The sequence below is a fragment of the Pimephales promelas genome, chromosome 4, assembly GCF_988280905.1.
Source record: "Pimephales promelas chromosome 4, fPimPro1.hap1.1, whole genome shotgun sequence".
Classification (NCBI taxonomy): domain Eukaryota; kingdom Metazoa; phylum Chordata; class Actinopteri; order Cypriniformes; family Leuciscidae; genus Pimephales; species Pimephales promelas.
Window position 1 is genome coordinate 44,940,102 of NC_142772.1, and position 25,371 is coordinate 44,965,472.

The window sequence follows — 25,371 nt, forward strand, 5'->3', positions numbered from 1 at the left end:
GTCTCTGTCTTTTCATACAACAAGTGACTGCATCTGTTAAGCTCTACAAGGACACACACACACACAAAAAAAAGTAACAATACAACTTAAAATCTTCTGAAATCACAGAGAACAAATACATAGAGTGGATAACAGCTTGTCTTTGGACCAACAGGTTGACAATTCAATTGCAGCTGTTGACAGACATGAATGTTTTATTGAAAATACTTGACCAAGGATGTCTTTAAGCTAGTTAGGGTAGGTCATTTCAGGGAGGCTAGCAATAGCAGGCTAGCTTTGAAAACATAACCCAGACAGCAAACTGACATTGAATCAACGTGGAAACGACGTCTCTCATGACATTGAAACAACGTTGATTTTGCTCATCGAATTAACGTTGAACCAACGTCAGACGCGGCATTCTTCAAAGCTAAATGAAATCGAAAATTGGTTTTCTTTCATAACGTTGAAACAACGCGTTGATTTCAAGTTGATTTTCCGTTAGTTTTGAAAGAATGACGCGTCTGACGTTGGTTCAACGTTAATTCGATGAGCAAAACAATGTCAGATCAACGTTGTTTCGATGTCAGTTTGCTATCTGGGAAGAGCTCCCCTCAGAGCGTCAAAACCACACCTTCAAAACACATGAACGCACACAGAAGAGTCTACAAAGCGTCACGAGAGAAGGCATTAAATTACTACATCTCTCAAATCACACAATATTACAATGATAATGAATGCAAACAACTTACAGAGCTCTAGTTGTACCTCCTGACTGCTGCAGACTCAAGTCGGTGTTGACATAGAAACGCATAAATCCGAGTCTGAGATCATGACCCAGATAGCAAACTGACATTGAATCAACGTGGAAACATGACATCGAAACAACGTTGATCTGACATTGTTTTGCTCATCGAATTAACGTTGAACCAACGTCAGACGCGTCATTCGTTCAAAACTAACGGAAAATCAACTTGAAATCAATGTTGTTTCAACGTTATGAAAGCAAACCAATTTTCGATTTTCATTTAGCTTTGAAGAATGCCGCGTCTGACGTTGGTTCAACGTTAATTCGATGAGCAAAATCAACGTTGTTTCAATGTCATGAGAGACGTCGTTTCCACGTTGATTCAATGTCAGTTTGCTGTCTGGGGAACATCTCCGGGAAGAATGTCTCCGGTTGCCGTGTTGTAATTACGGTTATGACATGGCGATAACACAGCATAACAACGTTATATTGGTTCGGGACAAACTATAAAAGGCGATTACTGTTTGTTTGCAGTTCCGTGACTATCGTCTACAATTTTGCATGGGTGAGTATTAAAAACATATTCCGTCAAAGTAATTTGATTAAAATGGATTTGATTCATTTAAAAACATGATCAAAGAGTAAGGACTTGGACTCGATCGATCCATTGCTGACATGTTTCCAATGATAAAGCGGTCTTTAGTACGTGCATCAAAGTACTTACACCTGGTGTACAGTATGCTGCTTTGGTCCCACGTTTTAACCCATCTGTACACTTCAAAGAGATTGCTTATGCACCATGTTGGTACAGGATCCTGCCCCTCATTCTCAACCCTACAAGGGATATGGTGAAAATCAAGTCAATTAGCAAAAATCCACACCTCTGCGCCTGTTCCCTTTATGATGCTGCTCGCTGGTTTAGCTGAGGATGATGCATGTGTGCTTAGAGCTGAATAAGGTCATGGATTGTAATCCTACCAGTGAATTTAATTTCCAGCCTACACTTTTAAATTAATTCATTTAACTCCAACCTCCTAATCACAGTGGAGGGCAGATCTGCATGCTAATTGCACAGAATAACAGTGCTGATAAGACCCACTGATTCTTAAGGGAGCTTTAAGACAGATCTGTGCCATTGGTCCTTGTAGTTCATCTGATTGGATGGGTTAATCACAGGGACAGAGAAGAACCCAGATCACCATGTAGACACTAGCGTTAACAGATGTCAAATCAATTACATGTGTCTTTTAAAGAGGTTTTAACATGGAAAAACAGGATTGTAGTTGCTCATTTGAAGTGAAAGGGTTATGTTGAGAAAAATTTGGGGTCATGGGAATTATCACATCCATGAGCACATTAACATTAATTAACTTCATATTATTAAGTTTAAAAGTACTGTTAAGTGTTGGTTTGTGGCGGTTTTGAGGGATTGCACCTGCTCATTGAAAAATAATAGTAGCCTACCCTACCTCTTTTTCTGCTGCTGTCGGCCAGTGGGACAGTCTCTTTAAAAGGTATAATTGCTAGTACCGGGGTGGACAGCCCGTTCTCATCCTTTAACGTCATATAGAACGCTATATGCAAAAACGGCGCTATACTACGCACATGGCACCCTTTATCGTTAATATAACACAACAAACCCAAGACGTTATAAATCCTTTAGCGTGAATGACACGCACACCCTACCCCACACCTAAACTTAGCCCTCACAGCGCGTGTTATATTAACGATAACGGGTGCCATGTGCGTAGTATAGCGCCGTTTTGTCCTATAGCTTTCTATATGACGTTAAAGGATGAGAATGCGTTGGGGTGGACCATTTTTGCCATCATAACTGCTTAATTCTTCATGGCTTAAATTCAAAAAGGTGCTGGAAATCCTCAGAGTTTGGTCCATATTGCAACATGACATCATGACTTTTGCGTAAACACACGCCACTTTTGAGTCAAGTGGCGTGTTATCTCTACGCATTTTGAGCTATCCGCGTGTATTCGCGTGTGTGCGTGTATGTCTACGCCATTAACGTCCGCGTCATTCCGCGTGTCTGTACACGCCGTCAAATGTCCAGTCATAAATGCCATTAACCCCAGTGACGGTTAAGTTTAGGGATGGGGTTGAGGTAAGTCGTATCTTTTTCTTTCCTAGGATGGTAAGGGAACAGTCATAAATGCCATTAACCCCAGTGACGGTTAGGTTTAGGGACGGGGTTGAGGTAAGTCATATATTTATATAACGTTAAGTCAACGGCGTTCATAAACACGCTGAAAGGCGATTATGCGTCTTGATAGCACGCCAAAAATGGAAATACGAATTGGTGTGTCAGACACACGCTACTTCATGAGATCAGTCTGCATATTGACATTATAGCATTACAGAGTTTCTGCAGATTTGTCGGCTGCATATCCATGATGCGAATCTTCCGAAGCTGCTCTACTGGATTGAGATCTGGAGGCCATTTGGGTGTAGGGCATTCATCGTCTTGTTCAAGAAACCAGTTTGAGATGATTTGAGCTTTGTGACATGCCTGAACTGTTGATACAAGGCAGGATGAATACTGTATATGCTTTCATGTTGTTTACATCAAACTCTGACTTGATCATCTTACGGAGAAACGGAGTCATCAAACGTAACGTTTTTCCAATCTTCAATCGTCCAATGTTGGTGAACCAGTGTGAATTGTATCCTCAGTTTCCTGTTCTTATCTGACAGAACAGGACTGGCACTGGTGTGTTTTCTGCTATAGCCTGCATGCTTCAAGGCTGGATGTGTTGTTCGTTCAGAGATGCGCTTCTGCAGATTTAGGTTGTAGCGAGTGGTTATTTGAGTCATTGTTGCCTTTCTATCAGCTGAACCAGTCTGGTCATTCTCCTCTGACCTCTGGCATCAACAAGGCATTTTAGCTCACTGGATATTTCCTCTGTTTCAGATCATTCTCTGTAAACGGTAGAAATGGTTGGAGGAAAATTCCAGTGTCAGCAGTTACTGAAATGCTCAGACCAGCCCGTCTGGCACCAACAATCATGCCACGTTACTTACGTAACATGTCTTGCCAATTCTCCAGCAGATCTTCTTGACCATGTCTATATGAAGAGTTCAGATGCAAAAGCCTCTAAATGCCATTTGAAATTTTCTTCTTGAATGATGATTTTTTATCAAACTTGTATATTTAAGTTCAGTAATTTCACTTATAACAATTAATAGATTACTGAAGTTAAATATACAAGTTTGATAAAAATCATCATTCAAGAAGAAAATTTCAAATGGCATTTAGAGGCTTTTGCATCTGAACTCTTCATATGCTTACACACATTGAGTTGTGCCATGTGATTGGCTGATTAGATGTTTGCCTTAACAAGCGGTTGAGCAATTGTACCTAAAAAATGGCCGCTGGGTGTATAACAACAGTAAAATTTAGCTATTCTAAAAATTAAGCATCACGACATCCAAATATTTTGACTCTACCCCCAAACAAAACAAGACATCTGGCATCCTGTGTAAAAATAAATTATTCTAGTGGAAAAAACCTTGACAAATAGCATTAACATTAAACACACTATATGTATATATAGCCCCTTTCACACAGAGATTCTGGAAAATACACAGATAATGTGAGCCGGCATTTGTCCTGGGATTGTTTGATTTCGGTAAATTCACACTGCCAGTGATTTGCCGGGATCTGCAAATGCATTCACACACAAGCCGTAAAGATCCCGGAAAGACACGACGTCAGGATGAGACGTGTAACGTACGAGTCGAAAACATGTACACGCACATATACCGTTCCACAAAGCTGGTGAACGATCTCAGCTTCAGCGCGGATAGTGGGGAGCTCCTGGTCTCTGCTTCGTTCCAGTTTGCAGACATTTGTTCGTCCTTTCTTTGTTGATGACGAACACAAACTTTCTTCAAAAAGCAAGCGTCATCACTATGACACACACTTTACGGCAATGATCCTGGCTTTTGTTCACACAGCGCGCGGGACTGATTCCGGCAATGTTACTAGGTCCCTAACCCGGCATCGATGCCGGTATCAATCCCGAGTCGTGTTTGTGTTCAATGTGCTGTGTGAAAGGGGCTTATATTACACACAATACAACATTATATTATAATAGTATATAAACTATTATATATATATGTGTAACTATTATATAAAAAAAACACACAATATAATGTAATATATTATTGTGTTATATACAGTAATATACAGAATATATACAGTATATATATATATATATATATATATATATATATTCTGTACTACCTGATGCATATTCCAATATTTTAATGGATAACACAGGCTTTTGTGGGAAGAGTAGCATCATATTTATTAACAGAAAAGGGTCATTTTTTTACGTAAGGGCACAATATAATTTTTCATTGAAAGTTACTCCTACTTTAAATGAAATTAATAGTCAGGTGGAAAAGAACATATTGCAGCTGAAGTGTTAAAGCCTTCGGGCTTGTTCTGTTGCAATACAAAAAGATGAAATTAAAAGGTAATAAAATGCCTCAGCAGTGAAATTAATTTTCAGGGAATATTCCCACACTTGGCTTTGACTTTCATGGCAAGGTGTGAGCTGATTCAGTTTTTAAAAAAATAACTCTCAATGTATGGCAGAGAAGTCTAAGAATATCCTGCCTTTTCTTTATTTTTCTGTGAGAAACACCTACATGTCTTTCTAAAACAGAGTATATGAGGAAAAAAAATTATTTATAAGTCAGCCTTTTATTAATAGATCAAATGCATTTAAAAGAAGGTACCAATAGCCCAGCTAACAGGGAACGTTCCCAGAACATTCACTAACGTTCTTTAAAAGTTGTGTAAATGTTAGGACAAAACGTTATTAAAATATTGTTTTCGGAACGTTCATATAACGTTATTAACGTTCTTGTAACGTTGAGAGAAAACGTTCTTAGAACAACGTTCTTGGAATGTCTTTATCACGTTATTTGTATTTGATGAACGTTCTCATTACGTTGATAAAAAACGTTCTTAGAACAACGGTTTCGGAACGTCTTTATCACGTTATTTGTGTTTGATAAACGTTCTCATAACGTTCCAGCAACATTATGCTAACCTTAGGATAACGTTCTAACAACATTATGCTAACGTTCCAGCAACGTTCTGCAAACATTAAGACACTGTTCCAGCAACGTTAAGCAAACTGGACATTTCCACGTTTTTAGAACATTTTAAATTAACGTTCCCACAACCAAAATGGAACGTTAGAAAAACGTTCTCAGAACCTAACTTTGTTAGCTGGGAGGGTAGCTGTCACTTTATTCACCAGGCCTTTTAACACACATTTGACAACCTGAATTAGACAACATGGTATTTCAACAAGTCTGGTGTGTCTGCTGATGCTAATGCACATACCCACCTTGTTGTTTACTGCAGTCAAATACGTGACTGTGATCAAGCCTTTTGTTAAATCGTTGCTAATTGAGGTCATTTCGAGCACAATTAGTGTAGAATTAAAAGCTTAATGACTGAATCTTGATTAGAAAATTCTCCTGGACTCTGCTGTTATAAACAATTATATTATAGTTTACGAACGACAATGCTAACAAAAGTTACCTCTTATACAGTTTGAATGACATATAAAAAGTATTTCTCTAAGAAGAATTTCTTCCTTTCTTCATTGATGGGGACACATGGAAAAAGTTGATGAAAATGAACGCTATGCTGTTTATTAACAAAGGACATTAAGTCTTAAAGGAATTACAAAAATGTCTGCAAACTCTTTCAAAAATTTATGTTTAAAGTATTAAAACAAACCGGAAATAAAAGACAGATACACTAAAAGCAAACATTTATTGTTTTATACACTGTAAAAAAAATATTGATGGTTTAACTTAAAAAAGTAAGTAACCTGGTTGCCTTAAAATTTTAAGTTCATTGAACTGGTAAAAGTGAGTTAATACAATGAAGGAGATTGTCATGATCCTGGCTCGTTCTCTGTCCCCCCCTGCTGGTTATTCGTTCACTCACTCACCCACTTGCCGCTTTCACTTTCATTACTGACAGCTGTTATCACTTTTCATTAGGCTCATCTCTCTCCACCTGTCTCTCGTTCCCCCCTCATTATCTTGGCTTTTTCTTACCTTCTCTTTCTTGTCGTGTTGTCAGTTTGTTCGTAAGTTTCGATGCGTGCATCTGTCTGAGTCCAGTCCTGTCTAGAAACATATCTCTGATTACTTCGAGTATTATTCTGTGTCCATACGATATACTTCCAGAACCATACCTGCTAGGAGTCTGAGGCTGTGTTCCTTCTTCATTGCTCGCTATCCCGGCCCTGAGGGTTTCTGGGTCCCTACTGCTCCAGCTCTCGGCTCATCTTTGCCTGGACCACAGAGGGAGTTTCTGTTCAAGTTCGACTGCCTGTTCTACAGGAACCTTCTGTTGCTGTTTAATATAATTCCTCTGTTACACGTACCTGTGGTCATCCTGCCATTTGTTATTAAAAGAGCTGTGATTGTCATCCTCGCTTCTGAGTCCTCTCAAAATCCATCACAGAACAAACTGACCCAGAATGGACTCAGCGAATGGCAACGCGTTCCAGTCCGCTGTCGAACATCAGGGTGTTCTCCTGGGCAAGCATGAGGAGGACATCTCCGCAGCCAGACACGCGGTTGAGACTTTGGCCGCCCAGATGTCGGATCTTTCTTGTCAGGTCCACAACCTGCGTCTCCAGCCTCCCGTTTCGCTGGGGTCTCATGATTCTCCGGAGCCCCGGATAAATAATCCGCCCGTGTACCTGGGTGAGGCCACACAGTGTCGGTCGTTTTTGACCCAATGTGAGGTAATCTTCTCCCTACAACCATTGACGTACGCGAAGGAACGCACTAAGGTGGCGTACGTTATCTCCCTTCTCGCCGGCCGGGCACGGGAATGGGCAGCGGCTAACTGGGAGGCGGAGAGGGATTGCGTCTTCAGCTTCGCATTGTTTAAGGACGAGATGATCCGGGTTTTCGACCGTTCTGCTCACGGCGAGGAGGCTTCACGGTTGCTGTCTTCTCTCCGGCAGGGGAGGCGCTCGGTTTCTGATTTCTCCATAGAATTTCAGACTCTAGCTACCACCTGCGGCTGGAACCAACCCGCGTTGGTCGCTCGTTTTCTGGAGGGTCTCAGCTCCGAGCTGAGAGAAGAGATCCTTATCCGAGAGGTCCCCGCTCGGCTCGACGAGCTCATTCAACTGGCTATTCGAGTGGAGAAGAGATTCGACTTACGACGCCGAGCTCGCCGCATGGAGCCTGTCCTGGGGTCCACGCCCACTGCTGGTTCCGTTATACCCGCTCCGAGTCCGGATCCTGAGCCCATGCAGCTTGGAGGTCTGCGAATCTCCCCTAAGGAACGGGAGAGGAGACTGGTTAATCGTCTTTGCATGTACTGTGCTGCTCCCGACCACTTTGCTCTGTCGTGCCCAGTAAAAGCCAGCGCTCGTCAGTAGGCGGAGGGTTACTGGCGAGCGCAATCTCTAGAGAGATCCCTTCAGACTCTTGCACTACTCTACCTGTGCATCTTCAGTGGTCCAGTTCATCTGTCTCCTGCTCTGCCATGATCGACTCTGGGGCCGAGGGAAATTTCGTGGATGAGGAGTGGGCCCGGCAGCAAGGTATTCCCCTCACCTATTTAAAGCATTCAACCCCCCTTCTCGCCCTAGACGGTAGTTCCCTTCCTAGGGTGCTAAGAGAGACCGTTCCACTGACTCTTACCGTTTCTGGTAATCATCGAGAGACTATTTCTTTTCTTGTTTTTCGTTCGCCCTTTATTCCAGTAGTATTAGGTCATCCCTGGCTTAAACGTCATAATCCCCATATCGATTGGTCCCTTGGCTCTATCTTGTCTTGGAAGTTATCGTGTCATGTTGATTGTCTTGTGTCTGCTGTTCCTCCTGTGTCTTCTGTTTCTGTGTTTCAGGAAGAGGCAGGGGATTTGTCTGGAGTACCGGAGGAGTATCACGATTTGCGGGAGGTATTCAGTCGTTCCCGGGCCACTTCTCTCCCTCCTCACCGCCCCTACGATTGTGGTATTGAGCTTCTCCCGGGTACCACGCCCCCTCGGGGAAGACTTTATTCTCTCTCGGTTCCTGAACGGGAGGCGTTAGAGAATTATTTGTCTGACTCTCTCAGGGCTGGCACTATTGTCCCGTCCTCGTCTCCGGCCGGTGCGGGTTTTTTCTTCGTCAAGAAGAAAGACGGCTCTTTGCGTCCCTGCATAGATTATCGGGGGCTGAATGACATCACGGTTAAGAACCGCTATCCCTTACCACTGATGTCTTCAGCTTTCGAGATCCTGCAGGGAGCAACGATTTTTTCTAAGCTTGATCTTCGCAATGCTTACCATCTCGTACGAATTAAAGAAGGGGACGAGTGGAAGACCGCTTTTAATACACCCCTCGGGCACTTTGAATACCGAGTCCTTCCGTTCGGTTTGGTCAACGCCCCCGCCGTCTTTCAAGCCCTTGTCAACGACGTCCTTCGGGATATGCTAAACGTATTCGTGTTTGTATATCTCGATGACATATTGATTTTCTCACCCTCCCTCCAAGTCCATGTGCAGCATGTACGCCGCGTACTTCAGCGCTTACTCGAGAATCGCCTCTTTGTAAAGGCTGAGAAATGCTCTTTTCACGTGCCTTCCGTTACATTCTTAGGTTCGGTCATCTCGGCTGAGGGAATCAGTATGGATTCGTCTAAGGTCCAGGCGGTAGTTGACTGGCCCGTTCCTGATTCTCGTGTCGCGTTACAGCGCTTTCTTGGATTTGCTAATTTTTATCGCCGCTTTATACGCAATTTCAGTCAAGTAGCCGCGCCGCTCACCGCCCTGACCTCAGTTAAGTCCTGTTTTAGGTGGTCAGAATCCGCTCAAGAGGCTTTTGACCGTCTAAAGGTTCTCTTTACCACCGCACCCATTCTGATCATGCCGGATATCACTAGACAGTTTATTGTCGAGGTCGACGCGTCGGAGGTAGGGGTAGGCGCCGTTCTTTCTCAGCGGTCAGCCTCCGATAACAAGGTACATCCTTGCGCTTTTTTTTCGCACCGTCTGTCTTCCGCGGAACGTAATTACGATGTCGGCAATCGGGAACTGCTCGCCATTCGCCTGGCTTTAGGCGAGTGGCGCCAGTGGTTGGAGGGTTCCTCCGTTCCTTTTGTCGTCTGGACCGACCATCGAAATTTGGAATACATCCGTTCCGCAAAGAGACTGAACGCACGCCAGGCTCGCTGGTCGCTGTTTTTTACGCGCTTCGACTTCTCCATCTCTTATCGGCCCGGGTCCAAGAATGTTAAACCGGACGCGCTGTCTCGCCTCTTTGGTTCCTCCTCCTCTTCTTCCACCCGGGAGGAGATTATTCCTCCTGGTCGTGTGGTGGGAGCGGCGATTTGGGAAATCGAGAGACAGGTGAAGCGTGCTCTTGCCCATGCCGTCACTCCGCGCGACTGCCCTAGAGGCTCCTTATTCGTTCCGGTGCCCACTCGCCTAGCCGTCCTCCAGTGGGGACATTCTTCCAGATTGTCAGCCCATCCCGGCGTTCGGGGCACTATCGCGCTTATTCGCCAACGCTTTTGGTGGCCCACCTTAGTTCATGACGCGCGTCGCTTTATCGCTTCTTGTTCTGTCTGTGCCCAGACCAAGGCTGGTAATTCTCCGCCCGCTGGTCTGTTACGCCCGCTACCAGTTCCTACTCGTCCGTGGTCTCATATAGCGCTCGACTTTATCACGGGTCTCCCTGCGTCGGCCGGTAATACCGTCATTCTTACTGTGGTCGACCGTTTTTCGAAGTCCGCGCACTTCATTCCTCTCGCCAAGCTTCCCTCTGCCAAGGAGACCGCCCAGATAATGGTTAATCATGTTTTCAGATTACACGGTTTGCCCACCGACGTCGTTTCTGATAGGGGCCCGCAATTCTCATCACAATTCTGGAAAGAATTTTGTCGTCTTATTGGTGCCACCGTCAGCCTCTCTTCAGGGTTTCATCCCCAGACTAACGGTCAGGCCGAACGTGCCAATCAGATTGTGGCCCGCATTCTCCGCAGTCTGGCGTTCCGTAATCCTGCGTCTTGGGCTGAGCAGCTTCCCTGGGCAGAATACTCACACAACTCTCTCCCATCTTCTGCCACGGGGCTCTCACCCTTTCACTGTTGTCTCGGCTACCAACCTCCGCTTTTTCCCTCGCAAGAGACAGAGTCGAACTGTCCCTCCGTTCAGACGTTCATCAGTCGCTGCAAGCGTACTTGGAGGAGAGTGAGATCGTCCCTTTGTCGTGCTAGGAGACGCATGAGCATCTCGGCCAATAAGTATCGCATTAAGAGTCCCCGCTATTGTGTTGGCCAGAGAGTGTGGCTCTCCACTTCCAATTTACCTCTTCAATCCGATTCTCGCAAGTTGGCTCCCCGTTTTATCGGGCCATTCCGTATAGTCAAGATTATTAATCCTGTCGCCGTCAAGCTTCATTTACCTCCTAACCTTCGTCGCATCCACCCGGTTTTCCACGTCTCCTGCGTTAAGCCCGTCAATCGCTCGACTTCTCGTACCGCGTTCTCGGCAGTCCGTGTGGAGGATTCTCCTGTCTATACTGTCCGTAAGATCTTGGATATGCGTCGTCGGGGTCGAGGACATCAGTACCTGGTCGATTGGGAGGGGTACGGGCCTGAGGAGAGAAGCTGGGTTTCCCCCCGGGACATCCTGGACCCCTCGCTCATTGATGATTTCCTCCGGTCTCGCCAGGGTTCATCCTAGGGAGCGCCAGGTGGCGCTCCTTGAGGAGGGGGTACTGTCATGATCCTGGCTCGTTCTCTGTCCCCCCCTGCTGGTTATTCGTTCACTCACTCACCCACTTGCCGCTTTCACTTTCATTACTGACAGCTGTTATCACTTTTCATTAGGCTCATCTCTCTCCACCTGTCTCTCGTTCCCCCCTCATTATCTTGGCTTTTTCTTACCTTCTCTTTCTTGTCGTGTTGTCAGTTTGTTCGTAAGTTTCGATGCGTGCATCTGTCTGAGTCCAGTCCAGTCCTGTCTAGAAACATATCTCTGATTACTTCGAGTATTATTCTGTGTCCATACGATATACTTCCAGAACCATACCTGCTAGGAGTCTGAGGCTGTGTTCCTTCTTCATTGCTCGCTATCCCGGCCCTGAGGGTTTCTGGGTCCCTACTGCTCCAGCTCTCGGCTCATCTTTGCCTGGACCACAGAGGGAGTTTCTGTTCAAGTTCGACTGCCTGTTCTACAGGAACCTTCTGTTGCTGTTTAATATAATTCCTCTGTTACACGTACCTGTGGTCATCCTGCCATTTGTTATTAAAAGAGCTGTGATTGTCATCCTCGCTTCTGAGTCCTCTCTAAATCCATCACAGAGATTAATTTAACCATCAGAAACTCAAAATTATATGTTATCTGAACTAAATAAATTATTTAAGTTGATTTGACAAAATAAAAAATGTTGTGATTACTACACTGTAAAAAAATATTGTTGGTTTAACTTAAAAAAGTAAGTAACCTGGTTGCCTTAAAATTTTAAGTTGATTGAACTGGAAAAAGTGAGTTAATACAATAAAGTAGATTAATTTAACCATCAGAAACTCAAAATAATAAGTTATCTCAACTAAATAAATTATTATAAAGTTGATTTGACAAAAGAAAATATGTTGTGATAACAAATCGTGAAAATATTTTTTACAGTGAAACTGAAATTGAAATGCTTAGGTTTTTTAAAACATCAAAAGGTAATCTAAATGCTAAAATATAGAAATGAGCACTAAAAGATGCCATATTATGCCTTTTTACAATGCCTTGAATTTTGTTTTTTTAAAAGATTTTCATACTTGAATGTTCAAAAAACATTTTAAAATGTTGTCCTCCCGTCCCAGTCTGCCAGTAACAATGTTTATTTCCCTTTATCTATAAAGCCCCTCCTTTTGAAAAGCACAATATGCCCTGATTGGTCAGCTGGACCATTGGTCAGTCGCTTGGAACGTCTTCGAAATGTCACACCCTATAACCTTAACCCCTGGTGCGTCTGAAATTGCATGCTATCCAAGTAGGTACTGCATTTGAATTTTAGTTATTTAGTTTGGGATTTAAAGTTATTCGCTGTCAAAGTGACGCCAAAATGAATTGAATGCTAACAGAGGGTGAAGGCTTGCTAGCCAATGGCTGCCCCCGGGGAGACTTCGGTTTCCAGCAGGTGGATTACCCCCTAGGTGACGTGATGACAGTCAGACAAGTCCAAACGAAAACAAACTAAACGAAACACCACTGTGACAACAGTATTATATCATTAATAAAGCCTCAAAGTGCTTCATAAGCCGATGTTCACACTGACCACAGAGATTGCCACATGAATAAAAATGATCCAAAAAAAAATCTTTCCTTTCAGACATGGGTTTTGTTTGCCAGACAGTCATTCAGTAAGCTCATCTGCATGCCCGCTGTGTGGACACTCAACCGGGTCAAATTAGCATTTTGCAGGTGGAGACGGCGGCAGCTCTTAGCCCGAGCAGTGGCCATGACACATCGATGTGCTTTGTTGTTACCCCGAATGGCTTTTAGCGACAGGGCTGGTAACAGGTGGGGATTGTATCCAAAGAGCCAGCGAGTCTTTTAAGTTTATGTGTTTAATGTAATTCCCTCCTTTTAGAATGATTGCAGAAGCGATGTGCCTTGTTTATCTGGCCAAGGGGAGGGGAAAAAAAAAACAATGTTTCGTTTTCGAACGCCTGCTGGCAGAGGGATTCTTCGAAATCAAAGCCATAAACAAAGAATTGATGTATGAGTGTCATATTGTCTATGACACTCACATTGATATGTGACACAATATGGAGGGCTTTAGATCATTTTTCTCTCTATCATGTTTTGTAAGCAATCTACCTCTCTTTTTGGCAAGAAATCCTCCTGAACACAGCAGAATGGTCATCACACGCAAGTGAATGACATATTCATCAAAATTAGACCTGGTGCTGTGAAAAAAGCCTGACCCTGAATGGTTTGTTTGGATGGTGGATTAATTTAACATTACAACAAACCAATTAAAGGAGTAGTTCACTTTAAATAACAAAAAAAACATTTCAGCTTATAAAACTTAAAGCTACATCGTGTGATTTTTACCCCCATCTAGCGGTGAAAAGGTATATGACCATCCAGTAAATATTAGTTTATCGTGTTAGAATATCGTTTTAACTCCTACGGTGGCCAATGTAGTCCAAGATTAACATGGCTTCCAGTTCGAACTCGTCCATGAGTGTTAACTCAAACGTAAACGCGAAAGGCGAAGCTTGAATTAACGGGTATGTCCCTCTTTGGCTAATGTACTTTCAAGATGGAGGGGCAACATGGCGACCGACATTAGAACCCCTTACCCGTATGTATTTTCAATGGCTTATTATACACTCACGAGAATACTTTATTACTTGAAGTAAATATACATTAATGAGCACATATATTTTTGAAAGAACTAAGTGTTTTTAGCTAAGAATAAACTAAAAGAGTTACACAGTGCAGCTTTAAACGTTGTTATTTTTAATAACTATCGTTTCACTTGATAAGACCCTTATTCATCGTCTGGAATCGTTTAAAGCCCTTTCAACAGTTTATAGTTTGCACTGAAACTGTCTTTTGGACCTTGAACCGTTTGGTTCCCACTGAAGTCCATTATATGGAGAAAAATCCTGGAATGTTTTCTTCAAAAACCTTAATTTCTTTTCGATGGCAGGGATCTTGGATGACATGGGGGTGAGTAAATTATCAGCAAAAGTTTTTTTCAAAAGTGAACTACTCCTTTAAGAGGATTAAGACATGGCATGACAATGCATTGCATATTAAGAATGACCCAAAATAATGGTTTGGGTCTCTCTTTAGAGGTTTGATTATTTGTGATCCACTGATATTGGCTTTAAACAAATTAGAGTAAAACCAATCTCCAGTCATATGCAGCAAGGCTTATGGGGATCGTAGTTGCTTTTCCATCGGGCGCAGTACCTGTCAACACGGTATTATTAGAGCGCATAAAATCCTGATTTAAATCTATTTCCCCACGAAATAACATGTAAATTAGCTTAGCCATGATGGGACATAAAACCCAAACAACTTCAAAAATGTCATGACTAAGGTGTTCCATATTCATGAATTAAGCGGATTATCATGGCACTCATAACACTCGATTCAGCATTGGTGGAAATTACAGAAAAGCAACCTGCAGTGGGTGGATGAATGTCATCCTTATACCCTTGTCGGAACAAGCACAAAGCTCAATTAGGATTCATGCCCTTCTTTTCTAAATCAACCTTTATCTTGCACCTGTCCATTAGGAAGGAGTTTCGCACTTAGCTTATCTCGGTCGTGTCGCGCTTTTAATTGAAATTCAGTCTCCGTTGGCTCTTTATGTAATTGCCCCATTGTGGCGGTACACAATGCAAACCTTTGAACCCGTTTCATCAGAATTTTCCATTTTCTTTTTGATCTGATCTGATGTCTATATTCATTGCATCACTTCACATCAGCAAGCCGGGCCTAATTACCTTTGTATTTGGCATAACATGAAGCCCCATCCATAATCCCACCTGACAGGAATACCTCCGAGTATACACTGAATGCGTGTATATGCTCATTATACAAATGCTGTAAATTATTGAATGGACTCCCTATTGCACGTATAAGACGGACAAGAGCGAAGGATAGGCTAAGGGAGGAGAGATTTGATTTCTACCGCATTGCAGGTTTCTGCTCTCTTTCTTATTCGAATTCATCTTGAATTCACGCTGCATATTATCTGTCTCTCTAGTCCCTGAAGCCTGACTGCTGCGTTCGCCTGGATCCTTGTTAAAACAATGCTGTGAGAAGGAGAGGACACCTTGCTGTGCTAAAGCAAGCATCCACTACTCTGGATCAATATTTGAAGCTAAATTTTTGAAAGCGTCACAAATCGTGCTTCCTTATTAAGACGTGAGAAATATCGCTTAAGTGACGTTTTCGTGCCATGAATCAAGACGGAAATCATACATTTTTTTCAATTAGCTTAGATTATAATGAAAAACAACAGCGTATGGATGGTTTATCTTGAGTGAGAAGTCATTTTGTTTCGTGTGTGTGAACTGAAATTAAATTGATGAGAGTAAGAACTACAAAAAAAACCTAAAATAATGAACACTTTTCAATTCATTATTAATGGCAAGCAAACACAAATTTAAGTAATGACTCAATTTATGACTAATATTACCTCCCAGCTCTTTATATAAAGTTGTATTATAAGTTTGTCCAATTTAATCATACAGTATAATTATGTATAGCGATATATACTATGTAGCAAATCTCAGCTGTTCGATTGCTTGTATCCAGTAGGGTGAATTAAGGGTGATTGGGAAAGAGTATAACTATACAGTGTTTATCATCTCACATAATGAGCGAAAATAAAACTATTTTGCTGAACCCCATAACAGTGAGACCACATAATCAAAATTGAACGCATTGGTGTGTGAAGATGTAGATGGATGAGAAATGCATCAAACAGGAAGTTGACCCAGAAATGCATGAAGTGAGGAAAATTACATACGTTTTTGCTAGCTTTCATATCCAAATATGAAATAGTGTCTTATAGCTACACAAACCTTTGATGGAAACATGAATATGATGCAGTAGTGCAACAGAACCAGTAGAAATTTGATCATTTCATATTTCTATTTTCCGAATGTTGTTTTTATTTTGTCCCAGCATGATTTGTGCATGATGAGTGCTTGAAGGCTCGGCTAAATAAGAAAATGCTTAACCTTTCAGGCTAATAGCATGTACACATTGCATATGCTCTAAAGTGGTGTTTCCCAACCTTTTCATTTGTGCAAGAACTAGCTGGATTATGCTAAAAATAAAATAAGGTTTGTGCAGGCTAAATGTCTTTGTCAAACGGTTTATTAGGTATGTGGGCACCCAAACTTATATCCAAATGTTACCCCCCCAAAAAAAGTCAGTTTACATTTTATTTATTAATTTTGGACCTGAACCACTTGTTTTTTTTTTCTTCCTTGTTTACACTTTTCAATGTCTTTCAGACTTCATGTGTTGTACTGAATTGTGAAATTAATAAACATCGAGGAAAAAAAGCAGAACAGATGTAAACATGGAATCAAATAATGACGAAGGAACAGAAAAAGGAAATCCTGCATATTAAATATCAAAGTATGAACTAACTTATGTAATAAATGTGTACACTAGTCTAAATCCCAAGTCGTTACCCAATCACCCAAATGTTCCCTCTCAACAAAGGTGTTTTGGCGCAGTTTACATATGATGTCACACATCCTTTCATTGTAATATAAACCTGTTTCCTGTTAAAATGGATACGAAACTTAAATCTTAATTAAAGCTGCAAGCAGCGATGGGCGGGCCCTCGCACCTGTAGCAAGTCGGGGTCTGAGGCAGCCGTGTTGCATTTTCTGCAGCTCAGCCAGTGCGGATGTGCATTTGCTACGCTGCTTCGTTAAAGGTCACTTCCTGTTGCCAGGAGGTGGCGCAATGACTGTGGGTGAATGTCGGCATGTAGATTTGTTCAGGGCGGGCCTCTTGTCAAACGTGTTTTATTTCGTTTAGATCTGGGCATTTACAGCCAAGTTACTACAACTTCCTGTTTCATGGCGAATCATCGACGCCACGGACACGCCCATCGACGAAAATACGCAGATAGCACAACTTTACATCGTCAATGCCTTTAGAAGGTACAGCAGAAATTTGAAGTTGATCCTACTAAATCCCTAGGAGGAGTTCGTTAAAGTACGGAGTCTGTAAATCGTCCAAAAATGGCCGCCAAATTCAAAATGGCGGACCTCCTGTCGAGTTTAGGGTATGGGTTCTTGAGGCTTTTTTGTGCGTCTTGATATGATACACGTGCCCACCAAATTTCGTGCATGTAGGTTGAACGTGGACGAGGGGCTAATTTTTTCCAATTTTCTAGGTGGCGCTAGCGTGCCATTTTGCCCCGCCCATCTGTGAAACCCACAAAATACGAAATTTTTCACCAGTCCTGACATGCGTGCCAAATTTGGTGAGTTTTTGAGCATGTTGCGGCCCCGAAAATGGCACTTACTTTGCAGAAAAAAAAATAATAATAATAATAACCCTAACAGTTTCAATAGGGTCCTCGCACTGTTAGTGCTCGGGCCCTAACTATTACAGAAATGTAGTTGTGTTGGACTGATTTTTTTAAAAATCACGCAAGAAACCAATTAAGGTGGAAATTCAAAAACTTTCCCAATAATTCACCCTACATCGAATTACACATTGTACAGGAAAATTAGGGTGATATGCCAAATCTAAAATGCTTGTTTCGCTAATTTTGTTAAATGCGTAAGGCATGGTGATATTAAGATATAAATTAACACTGTTCTTTAAAGCTGCTTTAAAACTGTGTGTATTGTAAAAAAATAACACTATACTAGTAAATCTAATTTGACTTGAGTGGATTCTTTTTAAGTATTCATGAGAAAAAAAGACTCATCAGTTATCCCACTGAATGACTCAATTGATTCTTGACTCACTTACTGAATCACACTGACCGCCATGATACTTTTTCTGTGTCCTACTCATCATACGCCGAGAACTGTACGATATCATGAGTAAACAGAGTTTGTGAGGCTTAATGCGTCATCAGCACATGATCAGCACATCCCTATTTGTCAGAGATAAACTGACTACTATGCTCTGAACGTCACCCAGCAGGGAAAGTGTTGCTTATGGACTTACTGGAAATGCCTTGAACATCAAGATACAGAAGCTCAGAGTCAAGATCTCGCACTAAAGCAGTCAATAAAACAGGCCATGTCCCTTCACCAATGGGCCGTGTCGTTCCATTCCTCTGGACAAGCTTTAAAGAGCCTCCAGTGTATGAGTGTTTGTGCCTGTGTGAAAATGAGAGAAAGAGAAGAAAGCGGTGTTTTAAAAAATATGCCAGCCACTCAAGTGAATCATTATGTTTTGTAGTTGAGAAAGGGCTACTAATAGTTTAGGGATGGAAAGGAACTGTGGTGTAATACTGTTGCCCATGCCTGACAGAATACACAGAGGGTTGAGCCATCACTGGTGCTCACCAGGTCATATCTGCAGTTGGACCTTTTAGCTGAAAGCCTTTTGGAGGCACTAATACTTTTAAAGCCTAGATTTTGTTGGATGCTTGGAGTCCCTAAGTATTAAAGTTTCTAGCAATGGGCCTTTTTTTTTGGTCGAATAACCTGTAAAATTTCGTCTTTGCAATGTTTTGCTGCTAATTTTTTGTTTGCTAATAATTTTTGAATTATGCACTCATTGCTATGGACATTGCTGTCAGTGATAAATACAAATTACGACATAAATGACAATTTAAACTGAAATTAAAATGAAAACTCAAACTATAAAAGTTAAAATCCAGTTCAAAAGATAAATAAACAGTATGATAGTACACACATAATACTAATATGCCATCACCAGGCTCACAAAGACTTTGCAGCCACATCACTCTCAGAAAAAAAGGTACAAAAGCTGTCACTGGGGCGGTACCTTTTCAAAAGGTACACTTTTGTACCTAAAGGGTGCATATTGGTACCTTCATGGTACATATTTGTACAATTATGGTACCAATATGCACCCTTTAGGTACAAAAGTGTACCTTTTTGAAAAGGTACCGCCCCAGTGACAGCTTTTGTACCTTTTTTTCTGACAGTGAGAATGCTGCTAAAACTTTGGACGCCAGTCAGTCACAATGTGCCTTGCCTGTTCATTTATTACATATTTCGGCTAATTTGATAGTACTTCCAGCTGGCAGTAAGGAATGCAGCTTCTTTTTTTGTAAATGACACTGATTTTCTTTTCAAAACTTTTAAAAGAAAGTATGCAGATTCCATCTGGGCCGGGTAATCAGTATATTTTAAAATAACATAAAAAAAATGGTTAGATACAATACATCCATCCAACGAAATATTCATAAAAATGCCATTTATTAATGGCAAACCACAGCTGCTGCACCTTGTAAACGGGATATTTTTTTTTTTTTTGTCTGTTGGGGACACACCAGTACACCAACATCATGCTAGGGACCAAAATCAGTTCTTTTCAGCATATCTAAGAAGGCTATTGTGTGCCAAGTACACCCCTGTGTGTATTTTCAACCCGATCACACTAAATGCGTCTTTATACCACGCATGTGTAATTTTTACGCTAAAGTGAGTTTTTACGTGCAAATGATACGCATTGGTTGGTTAGGGTAGGTTTAGGCCACGTTTACACAAGTATTTAGCAAAACTAATATTTTCACCATCTCCGTTTTCAAAAATAACATCGTTCACACACCCGCATAAATACGCCGTCGAGCGCCATCATAACTACGCCAAACCTATTGGCGGCAGTGTAGGGGTTAAGGATAAATCCATGCAAGCCAATCAGAATCCTCAGGATCGACAAGAGAGAACCTAAAACGCTGTTTCTCCCAGTTCACACGTCAACATATAACCGGCGTTTTCAGAAATCTCCACTTTGGCCGGAGTTTTTAGAAATAATCGTTTTCTGTGATAAAGGCCAATCCGCAGGGAAATATCTGCATTTCACCTTCAGGTAAACGGGGCCTTAGGTGTGGGCCGGGGTGGGCTGCGTGTGTATTATACGTTTGGGTAGAACTAGTGGTGTGGGGTACGTGTGTATTACACGCAAATGAACTGCGTATCAAATGCACGTGAAAAACTGCATCTCATATCCACGTAAAAACTAATTTTCGCGTATAAATTACACGACCATAGCCTGGATGCCAGCCCGAACTCCGCCCACAACATTTTTTGGTCGGGAAGTTCGGTCTGGACTCGATCCATTGAGGAGTAATTATGATCAGGCAAGAAATGAACGGGCCAATCAAATTGCCAGGGCGGGCTTTATACGATGATGGACAGGTGATCTGCAAGGACGTACTCATCACGTTATCAAAGTTTTCCCTCAGAGATGACTGCAGCTGGAGAATTGAGATGTATAGATTCCGCTGTCTCGTCTGTTGTAAAATAAATCGACAGCGCATTCATTTTAATAGACAAACAGAGAACTGCAATCAAGGCATTTGTCGATCGGAAAGATATTTTTGGCGTCCTTCCTCCTACATGATTCGGGAAAAGTGTAACTTATCAGCTGGCTCTGACGGTCGTTAAGAAGATGGGACGTAATGAAAAGCCTGTGGTCGTTGTGGTTTCTCCTTTGGTCGCACTCATGGAGAAGTACGTAAAAGAAGCAACAATCGTTATTTAACTTCTAATCTAAAATAAGTAAGTTCTGTATTTGAAAACTGCGCTATGCAAAGGAGTTGACTTACTGCGTTGCTCTGATTGGTTGTAGGTTTACCGACTATCCAATTGAGTGCAGAGGGTTTTTTTTTTCCTGGTTCGGTTAAGACACGCCTCATAATCAAAGCCCAATAGAGCGGTATCAGACTCATTTTCTTATTAGAAAATGAGTATGACGAAGTCAGGCTAACACGACCATACACGATGCGTATAAATTAACACAGTCTCATCCCAAAAAGTCATATAACTGACGTTTTGGGACGTATTTTGACCATACGTCAATATCCGCCTTTTTAGGGCCCCCTTAAACGTCGGTAGATGGCGATCCCGGGCCGTCATACAACTGACGCTTTACCTTTAACGTCAGTAGGTGACGGGTTAGGTTTAGGGTTAGGTTTAGGTATGGGGTAGAGTTAGGATCCCATAACCTCATCTACCGACGTTTAAGGGGGCCCTAAAAAGGCGAATATTGACGTATGGTCAAAAGACGTCCCAAAACGTCAGTTATATGACGTCTTGGGATGAGACCGGGTTGTATAAATTACACGACAATACACGCTGCGTTTTATAAAGATGCATTTACGTGAGAAAAGGCTTGTATTTTCCACCAGTGGGGTCACTGCCATACCTTTTTTAATACAACAGCGCCAATAATTCTTTGGCACACTGCACTGTGGCAAGAGCGTGTGACATCTAAATGGGAATACATCAAAGATAGTGCTTACTATGCACATTCATCACTGGAAATAAAGTATTTGAGTTTAGGTTTCTCTGTGCCCTGAAGAATGTATCTATTATAGAGGCCATTGAAAATGTTGGAAATTTGAAAATATGTTTGCGTCTATATAGAGCGATGTCAGCATCCCTCAAACATGCATGTATCCAACTCGAATATGGCAGATATTAATAATGATCCAAAGAACCAACTCATGAAGAAACAAAAAACACCAAGAGCTTTCCCAAAATAAGCCATTCTGATCACAATACAACTCTGAGGAAGATGCTGTGAAACTCTATCTCGTGTGGTTTACCATTTTATTCAGTAGAAGTCTTCCTGTAAAGAAATGGAAAATAACAGGGCAGATGAACCTCTGGGAAAAGAACGAGATACGGTAAGACCAGCTTTTTCCATAATGGCACTCAAAGTTGAAAGCAAATAATCCCTTTCAGCTGATCTCAAGGTTGTCTGTGTGAAAGCAGTCTTCAGACAGCTGACTCCGGACCAATACTGATCCCATCAGATGCTTTCTCAGAACTATAAAGGCCAGGCCTGAACGCTTTATCGAAGTCTTCAAGATTTGTCTTGCTAGGGATTTAGATTTCCGTAAATGTGTGAAATGAATACGCATGATGCATGCTAATGGATAACCATTAGTAGTGTGGAATTAGAGAGGACTTGTTCTATTGTGGTCTACTAATGGAGGACAAAACTTAGTCTATTAATTCAAACCATCAAAAGATTTATACATCCGAGTCGAGCGGAGAATGCAGTCTTTCATATTTTTCTCTGGATCGTATTGTATTTTTAGCTATTTGCATTCACAAAGACAGAAATGCTTATTTATTTTAGATCATAATTTATAACGTAGTTTCGCTTGCTGCCTCGGACTTGATGGAAAGCTAGGGGGAAAAAAATCCCTTAAGATAAAACTGATGGAGGCACCAGAGCCCTATCTAGGGAGCAGAAAATCAAACTGCAGTCTACTCTATTAACTTGCCCGAGCAACAGGATTTGGTAGAATGTAAAACATAATATGAAAAACCCAGATGATTCACAAAAAGAAGTTTAGCAGAATGTCCAAGCTACTATATATATAAAACTGGGGAATCAGGGATTGTCTTATCACAAATATAAGTCATCTGAACATATATAGTTCAGACATATAGTTTTAATGTGTCTTTCCCAAATTAACATGTAGAACATGAGAAGACCTACATTAACTCACGCATAAAGCAAAAGTCAATATGCTTTAATTGAAGAGTTCACAGTAGCGTTGACAATAGATTGTAGAAATATTGTAATACATTCTGTTCTAATGTTACTTTTCAGTCAACCGGGAGAAGTGTTTGCCTTCATGAGCTTTTTTATTAATGTTATAATTAAATAAAATCGTTAATGAAAACTGCCAGATAAGACAGTTTCATTCCAGCGCTCATAAGAACAATATCCATCCATTTTATCCACTTCATGAGCACATTTTACTGAAAAACTTTTCATTTCATTCTTGTGGGACTTTCTGTAAAACATGTCTGATTTGGGGAGTCCAGAGCTTAGCAAAACGTTAATTCATAAACATATCTTATTTGATATAGACACAGATTAAAACAATAACATTAATCATGGAAGTTGCCATTTGTGATTATCAGGAACTTCACAGCATGTATGAGATGACAGGAATCACTCTTTCAATTTCAACCCTCCACTATTATGAGACTGAGTCACTGAACTAAAATGTAGTTGAAGCAAATTGCCAATCTTGTTGAGCGTAATGTGCAGCATGTGTATGTGGAATGTGGTGCTGAGATGAATATGACACATTTGATGGATGACGTCTAGTTTCTCTAATGGAACAGATGTGTTCTCTAATTGGGTTGCCGAGATCTCTCACACATTTGGGGGTACCTGCCAGTTAGGAAAATTAGACATTAATACTAACATTTTCTTCCGTAATATGATGGAAGTTTGAGAAGTCGAGCAGTTTATAAGAGAAATTGCATTCTCACCAAAGCTGCATTTATTTGATCAAAAATACCGGCCTGGTCTCATTGTTAAACTTTCAAAAGACACAAAAAGTACTTTGTACATTTAATTAGGCTATAATATGGACGTATCTGCAACATTTAAAGGTGCCCTCTGGGATAAAAAAATCAAATAATACACCATATTCCATACCAGATGGCGGCAGTATACCTCCAGAAAAATACCTCCGCGGCCGCGTGCACTCATGTCTTCAAACAACACGGGCGAGCGGGTCTCCCTCGCGCATATTAATCAGTAAAACTAATAGTAAAAGGTTGGAAGACCGCAGTTTCACGTGGATCATTTGGAGATTTTCAGAGATTAGAGACTAAATGAACATCTCAATACTAAATTATGAAGGCCGTCTCATAGACAAGCCGGTGCATTTCGGCGATATGGGAAAATTAAAGCCCAGGCATTTTTAGTTTATGGTATTCGTTTTGTTCATGTTACATTTTTATCATTAGTTTGAATTAATTTGACAGACAGCATTCCCTGATGTGGACCAAGCTAGCACCTTTCAGAGCTGCCAACTCTCACAAATTCACCGTGAGACACACAACTTTTCACACACTCTCACGCCACATCCATTTTGTCATGCACAGTAAAGGACACAGAGACCGATCTCAGCTCTCAGATTCTGTTCATTTTATTACGCAATTCAAACAATAAATGCAGTTTTGGCGCTTGCAAATGTTAGACGACAGATCCCTAGTGCACGTGAACCGATCATCTCTACTAGCTAATGGTAAAAGAACACGAACACTGTTGAAAGATATGTTACAACTTACCAAAATGTATTCCTCGTGCATAATATCGACCAATCATTTATTTAACTCATCCCTGAACTGAAATTTAGTAGCGGGCTGTATTTCCACACGACATCACGACATGACATCAGGTTCAAGTACACACAAGCCGGCGCGAGCGCGACTCACTCGAGTACTGCAGTTTGGCTGGTGGTAACGTTGCCCGCCCGCATACCGCCTCCCATGGCCGAAACTGGTATTACGACACCTGCCGGGCCGGGGCTAATAATTTAGCATGCTAATTTAGGTTATATCTCGGCAGCACTATAACTTGCCAGTTTTTTAATGACATCATTGCACTTATTTCTTCTCATTCTTTTGATGTGTGTAGCTCATTTTTTGGATATTTTTACCTCAATTATTCCATATGGCACCTTTAAACTTCGCATTATTACAGCTACAAAACGTTAAACATTTACAAATCTCAACATAAAAGATTTATATAATTTCACTTTTACCATTTTATATAAACACGTAACATCCATTAACATTACTCCCAACGGGCTGAATTTGGATCGGTTCCTCGCAAACGAAATGATTCTAAAGATTTGGATTACAGCGAACGAATAAAACTAAATCTTTTGTCAATTTAGGTTGTGTTTTGGTGTATTTCATGGTTCTATTGTCAGTCGCTGTATAGGAGAAAACTCATTGTCTCTGACGGCAAACAAACAAAATATTACAAAATGGTTAGCCTTTGGAACCTTTATTTTTAAGAGTGTATGAATGTGTAGCAGGGAGATTTTCTGTGTAATGGACAACCGGATGTAATATCAGCTGTGGGTTTCTAGTTCAGGGGCCTGTACCATGAT

The 25,371-nt window shown here is 41.4% G+C and overlaps 1 long non-coding RNA gene across 1 annotated transcript in view; it reads right to left on the minus strand.

The window, feature by feature from the left end:
* Nucleotides 1–25,371, minus strand: part of LOC148981764 (uncharacterized) — a 42,784-nt gene that overhangs the window by 11,975 nt on the left and 5,438 nt on the right. The window contains exon 2 of the long non-coding RNA XR_016168392.1: nucleotides 18,462–18,616. This is a non-coding gene — a long non-coding RNA (uncharacterized LOC148981764). The remainder of the gene's footprint in view (nucleotides 1–18,461; nucleotides 18,617–25,371) is intronic.